We start from the raw sequence: 7,361 nt of genomic DNA, 5'->3' as shown, positions 1-7,361 counted from the left end.
TGGATGGCATCACCGACTCGATGGACATGAGATTGAGTAAACTCCGGGAGTTGGTGATGGACAGGGAGGTCTAGTGTGCTGTGGTTCATGGGGTCACAAAGAGTCGGACACGACTGAGCGACTGAACTGAACTGAACTGAGTTGGGGGTTACATGCAGAAACAGCACAGTCATCTCTTAACAGTCATCTTCAATTGGTCATCAGTGGTCTGACTAGCATCATCTTGGTTGTTTTAGTTATAGTTAGTCTTCAGTTCCGGGGTGCACTTGTTCCATTCCATTTCAATCAGTTCTCGGAATTGTGGCAGCTCAAGTCCTGGTTACTTCCCTGGTGGCTCAGACGGTAAAGCGTCTGCCTACAATGCAGGAGACCCAGGTTCAATCCCTGGGTCAGGAAGATCTCCTGGAAAAGGAAATGGCAATCCACTCCAGTATTCTTGCTTGGAAAATCCCATGGATGGAGGAGACTGGTAGGCTATAGTCCATGGGGTCGCAAAGAGTTGGACACGACTAAGCGACTTTACTCACTCACTCAAATCCTGGGTACAGTCTGGTCATCATGTAGTTAACTTCTCCACCTGGTGTTTCAGTATCTATAAGGCAGCTCACAGGATATGGCTCTGAATATTATTTACAGCCCTTGAGAAAGAACTAAAGGTCCTTGACTGTGCTTAATGACTACATTATTATTATTTAGTCTCCTTTGACTGTTTCCTTTGTTTCCACATTTCTCACTTCTCTGATTAAACTTACTCTTTGACTAAGGTTTTCCACAGGCAAAAGTCAGGCAGAGGAACATGGTGGTGGGGGCAAGGGCCAAATGGTCCTGCTCTGTTTCACATTGAACTTGAGAAGGGTTGTTGATATGAGTTGGGTACATTTTTTTCCCTAGTGGATTTAATGAAGCTGTTGGGTTTTTGTTTTATATCTCTAGAAATTCTAAAGTTTTCTGTTAACTATGAATAAATTTAAGCACCATATTTTAATAGTATTAGCACTTTGTCAGAAAATTAGATACTTCCTTAAACACAGTTTCAAATCATACAAAATGCTGCTCTTTATTCTCCTCTGTGACCCTTGTGTTTTATTTATTTTCATTTTATCTTTTCCAAGGAACATCTCTCTTATGTTATCATGAAATTTAAGGCAAAAAGTGATTCAAAACACATACATTCAACTGCAGGAAATATAATGTGAATTAACTCTGTCCTGCCAACACCATGGAAGAACTAGCAGTCTGTTATGCCAGTGTATTGTCGGACACAACTGAGTGACCAACACTTCTCTAAAAGTGCTGCAGTTCAATTCCAAGACCTACAGATTTAGAGATATACCAAGACTGTTTATCTGGCAGAAGTAAAACAGCATGATTGAGTCAGTGTTTTGGATAACTAGTCCTTTAAAAAAAAATTAGTAGTTATTTACAGTGTTGCGTTAATTTCTTTTGTACAGCAAAGTGATTCAGTTATACATACATGTGTATATATATATTATATATATATACATTCTTTGTAAAATATTATTTTCCATTATGCTTTATCATAAGATACTGAATCTAGTTCTCTGTGCTGTACAAAGGACCTTGTTGTTTATCCATTCCATATATAATAGCTTACATCTGCTAACCTCAACCTCTTACTCCATCCCTCCCCTAACCTCCTCCCCTTGGCTACCACCAGTCTGTTCTCTCTGTCCATGAGTGTGTTTCTGTTTTGTTGTTGTTGTGTTGCTAAGTCATATCTGACTTCTTTTGCAACTCCGCCAGGCTCCCCTCTGTCCATAGGATTCCCCAGGCAAGAATACTGGAGTGGGTTGTTATTTCTTTCTCCAAGAGATCTTCCTAACCTAGAAATTGAGCTCTCATCTCCTGCATTGCAGACGATTCTTTACCACACCACCTGGGAAGCCTATATATGTAATACATCTTTTCTTTTTTTTTTTTTTAATGATGATGTCTTTCCTTCTTTCTTTTCTTTATTTATTTGCCGCACTGTGTGCAGCATGTGGGATCTTAGTTCTTGGACCAGGGATCAAACATACCCCCCCTACCTGCATTGGGAGTTTAGAGTCTTAACCACTGGACCACCAGGGAAGTCCCTATTTTTTAAAAAAAAATTATCGGAGTAAATAATTGATTAAGTATTGTGTTAGTTTCAGATGTACAGCCAAGTAAATCAGTATACATATACATATATCCACTCTTTTTTTTTAGATACATTACAGAGTATTGAGTAGAGTTCCCTATGCTATACAGGTTCTTATTAGTTATCTAATTTATATATAATTGTGTGTATATGTTCATCACAATCTCCCAGTTTATTGCTCCCCCCATCCCCTGGTAACCACAAGTTTGCTTTCCATATCTCTGACTCTTCTGTTTTGTAAATAAGTTCATTTGCACCTTTTTTTTTTAAGATTCCACATATAAGCAATATCATATTTGTCCTTCTGTGTCTGACTTACTTCACTCAATATGGCAGTCTCTGGGTACATCTGTGTTGCTACAATGGCATTATTTTGTTCTTTTGTATTGCTTAGTAATATTCCTTTGTATATATGTATCATATCTTCTTTATCCATTCCTCCATTGATGGACATTTAAGTTGCTTCCATGTCCTGGCTATTGTAAATAGTGCTGCAGTGAACATTAGGGTGCATGTATCTTTTTGAATTATGATTTTCTTCAGGTATACACCCAGGAGTGGGATTACTGGGTCATATGGTCATTCTATTTTTAGTTTTATAAGGAACCTCCCTAATGTTCTCCATAGCTGCTATACTTATTTCCCCTCCTATCAACAATGTAGAAGGGTTCCTTTTTCTCCAAACCCTCTTGAGCGTTTATTGTTTGTAGGTTTTTTGATTTTGCCCATTCTGATTGGTGTGAGGTGATACTTCATTACAGTTTTGATTTTCATTTCTCTAATGATTAGTGATTTTTGAGCATCTTTTCATGTGTTTGTTGGCCATCTATGTGTCCCTCTTCTTTGGAGTAATGTCTAATTAGATCTTCCACCCACTTTTTGATCGGGTCATTTGGTTTTTTGATTTTGAGATGCATGAGCTGTTTGTATATTTTGGAGATTGATCCCTTGTTGGTGCTTCATTTGTAAATATTTTCTCAGATTCTGAGGGTTGTTTTTCGTACCATATTTTCTTTATCTATTTGTATTTCTTCTTTAGACAAATGTCTGTTTAGGTTTTCTTCCCATTTTTTGATTGGGTTGTTTTTGTTGTTGAGTTGTATGAGCTGTTCGTATATTTTAGAAATGAAACACTTATTTGGTTGCATTGTTTGCAAATATTTTCTCCCATTATGTAGGTTGTCTTTTTGTTTTTGATAACTAGTCCTTTATATGGACAAGTATTGTTAACATAATTAAAACCATTACATTAACATTAATGACCAATCTGTTGCTTTGATTAACTTGGTTAAATAATGGAGATTGTGGAGTCATGTCCTAGGTAGTAGTAGTGGTTAATAAGAAAGAATTCTCAGGATCTTCTGTGGAATAGCATTCAGTTCCCTGATTCTAAAAAGATACTAGACTCATTCCCTTTCTTTCTTTTTTTTTTTTTTTTGCCTCTTCTACTTGCCTTTTTTGCTTCTTTCCCATATATAAATATATACCACACTCCTCCCTTAGGACAAATACCTATTTCTTTTTAGTATACTAAATATATGTATTTACACAAATATTATATGTAAATATGCCATACTCCTCCATTTGGGTATGGAGATCGATGTAGACAATATAGATGTAGATACAGATTTCCCAAGGGAAGGGTATAGTTGGGGTTGGGGGAAGGGAGGAAAGAAGGTAGAGGGGAATGGAGTTCTCAGGCATTTGAAAATTGAGGGGAGACATAATGAGTTTTTCTTGATCAAAGCCCTAGTCCATTTTATAGATTTACATATATTGCCAGGACTGTAGATCAAAGGTGGAGTTTTGTTGTTTTCATTTTTCATAGCCTCTTATAGGGTAAGAGGTATTAGGCAATACTGGTTGTGCAAAAACTATAAGAAAATAACTTGGTTTATTTCTCTTATGATACTTGATACATTCTGATTGATTGCACACAAACCTGGGTAAACATTGTACCTCTCCTCCTACATTTTAAGCTCCTACATGGTAACGACAGTGTTCTTGTTTTATCCCTCATGGTATGTAACATAGTACCTGGCACAAAGCAAGTACTTGTGTATACTTTTGAAGAAATGAACCCTAGAGATTGGAGAGCTGTAAGACAACTTAACTGAACAAAACTATTGTCCTAGAGGTATATTACCTGGGTTCTATATACATTTTAAAATGATTCAAAAAGGTGAAAACTTACCTTCATTAATCATAAAGGTTTATGTTGGCAACCTCTTAGTTCCTATAGTTACATTTCCAAGAAATTATGAAATAGGTACTTCAAAGGTTTGGGAACAGGAACAAATTGGCTGTTATAGAATTCATGAACGCTAATAACTCATTTACTTATAATGCTTACAATTAATTGGTTTAAAATAATCTACTGCAGTCTTAAAATGAATAGGATATTTAAAGGTCACCATTGCTCTTGGCTCTCATTTAAAACTCTAATCGAATAAAAATACGTTGTGGATATCAATTAAGACATTTAAAATTATTCTCTAGCTAAACTTGGTCTAGAGTAGTAAATGATGTACTCTCATGTTTTCTTTTAAGTGTTGCGATCTATACCCTATGGTTAAGTTATTATAAAACAATTTCCAAGGTTTTGGATGATGGGGGATATGCCCATCATTTATGAAATGGAGCGAAGTAGAATGAATTATGTACACATGAATTTCTTGTTAGATGTTTAGCAATGAATCTTCATTTCTTTTTTTCTTCACTGGAAATGTCAATTGATACCATGTGCTAAACCATGTTTAATATTAAAGATAAGAGATTCAATTAGGAAATCCTTTTATCAATGCCAAATATAGCATCCAACAATGAATCTCAGCAAAAATGAAGCAACATATCTACATATAATGCTGACAGAAGAAATAGCATTTTTTGTAATTTTTGACTAAAGATGTGTTAGCAGACATGTTGATCCTCTTAAAATGGGTCACTTGTAATTATGAAAATGATAAATCTTTAGAAAAACTTGCTACTGTTGGTTCATGCCAGAATTTTCAAACTGTATTCCATGGAATACTGTTTCAGGAAATGTTAACAGAAGTGTTACATAAAAAGGATTCCATAACCAAAAAGTTTGGAGAGTTGTTAATGGTAGCTCTTTAACTATGTCTTCCTAATCTAAACAGATTTTTCTATTGTCCTGGATGAATGCAGGAAAGCATATTTACCCATTTAATGATACCTTTTCTATGAAAACATTATCAAGACTTCAAAAAACACTTTGTTTAAATATGATGCACGAATCAACAACATATAAAGAACTATCAGTGCCAAGTGTGAGAGATTGTATTTTCCAACGATAACTGCAACAATATCTTCCATCCCACATATTCTTACAAAGTCATGTTGACAAGTCTCCATTGGAGAAGTGGGATCTATGTTGCCTCTCCTTCAATGTGGGTGAGCTTATAACTACATCACTTGTAACTCCAGTGATGTAATGTGACTTCTGAGGCTAGGTCATGAAAAGTGATACAATGTCTGCCTGGTTCCTTTGAATACTTGATTGGAGTCACCATGTAAGCACTCCAAATGTTCTGAGGGCCTCATGTAGTGCCATGAGGAAGGCCAAGTGGAGAGGACACATGGAGAGGCCCTGAGGCTGCATGAAGGGATAAGAATGCCAGGTCAGCCATCTGCTGCTTCAGCACCTCTGCAGTTCCTGCTCCAATCACCATCTGACAGCAGTCACATGTAGACTCTCATCCTGAACCACCCAGCTGAGCCCTTGCTGAAGTTCCTGGTTCACAGAAACCCATGAGACAGAGTGAAATGATTTTTGTTATTTTAAACCATTAAGTTTTAGGGTGATTGTTAATGTATCAGTAGTAACTTGAACATTGGGTACCATATTCAATATAATCTTTAGTAGTAATATTAACCAGATACACCACTCATAGCCTCCCTTACCTTCAGCCTTTGCCATTGTAAAATGAGGATAATCTTTTGAATTTAAAAAAGGAATAACAGATAAAATATTTCACAGGTTCCAAATCTCAGGTTCTGTGGTAGACATGCTATGTGCTCACTGTCCAAAGTATTTCCATAAACAAACCTTAGGGTTACTTAGTCACTAGGAATGTATAATTTAACTGTTCTTGAATTATTTAAATATTATATTAGAAATCTTGACACCTGTTTCTTTACTATTTACTGCCCACAAACACCTTACTGTGATTTAATGATTAAACAGGAGTTGAGTGTTCTTACAGACTTTTATCTAGACTTGGAAAACTCCTTCTCCTCACCATGAATACTTAAAAGTAATCAGAGGTCAACTTGAGGACAATGATTTAAAAATTTGTTACAAGATGATCTTCCCTCACATGAGGTAAAACTGAGAAGACACTGCAGGTAGATTTCCTGAAGATAGGAGTCCAATATGCTTCATTTGTTATAGTCACTTAATTGATTTGGTTGCCAGTGTTCTTCCTGAGAAGGGGAGGGGACACCTCATAGTCATAAATTAGAAAATTTTAAAAAGACCATTTGAAAGGAATGCTGATGATAATTGCATTTGAAGTAGGAAGCAATATAGGTCTGGGGAAATATTTTAAACTCTGAAATGAAGTCTAGTATTTGTCTAGGAGTGTGAAATATTTTCTATTTCTAGTCAAGACTTCAACTTTCTCTAAATACTGACATGTAATGTTGTCAATATGGAGGCTGATTTCTTCTTTATCATCTAACCAGTGAATGACTAGAGTTTATCACCTTTATTTAAACTCACTTAATACTGCCTAGCATTTATTTATCCCTTACCAAGCACCTACTTTATGTATTAACTCTTTTAATCCTCAGAATTCTGGGATGCATACCACTGTTATCATCCCCATTTTACAGATGAAGAAACTGAGGCCCCAAAAGCTTGCCCAAGATTATACAGTCAGTAATTGATAGTTTGGATTCAGATTCTGTCAGTGTGGCTTTAGAGTCAGTACTGTTCAATAACATGCTAGATTACCTCCCTTGAACATTTGCTTCAATATAGTACTAACCAAAGGTAATACTGAGTTAAAATCCTGGCTTTTTAAGATTACTGACTCTGACATTGGATAAATTACTTAATTGTTCTGACCCTCTGTCCCTGCAACTGTGTGATGAGGTAATAATACAGTTCTTATTATAAGCATAAGAAAAGCTACGACCAACTTAGACAGCATACTAAAAAGCTGAGACTACTTTGCCAAACTGGAATCAAGGT

General features: G+C 36.0%; 1 non-coding gene across 1 annotated transcript; it reads left to right on the top strand.

Annotated features, from left to right (window-relative positions):
* The first annotated feature begins 324 nt into the window (after positions 1 to 324).
* On the top strand, positions 325 to 397 carry TRNAC-ACA (transfer RNA cysteine (anticodon ACA)). Its single transcript has one exon. It is a non-coding gene; the product is annotated as a tRNA-Cys (tRNA).
* The last annotated feature ends 6,964 nt before the right edge of the window (positions 398 to 7,361 follow it).

This window comes from Muntiacus reevesi, chromosome X, assembly GCF_963930625.1.
Source record: "Muntiacus reevesi chromosome X, mMunRee1.1, whole genome shotgun sequence".
NCBI classification, from domain to species: domain Eukaryota; kingdom Metazoa; phylum Chordata; class Mammalia; order Artiodactyla; family Cervidae; genus Muntiacus; species Muntiacus reevesi.
This window is presented reverse-complemented; position numbering and strand designations above follow the sequence as displayed.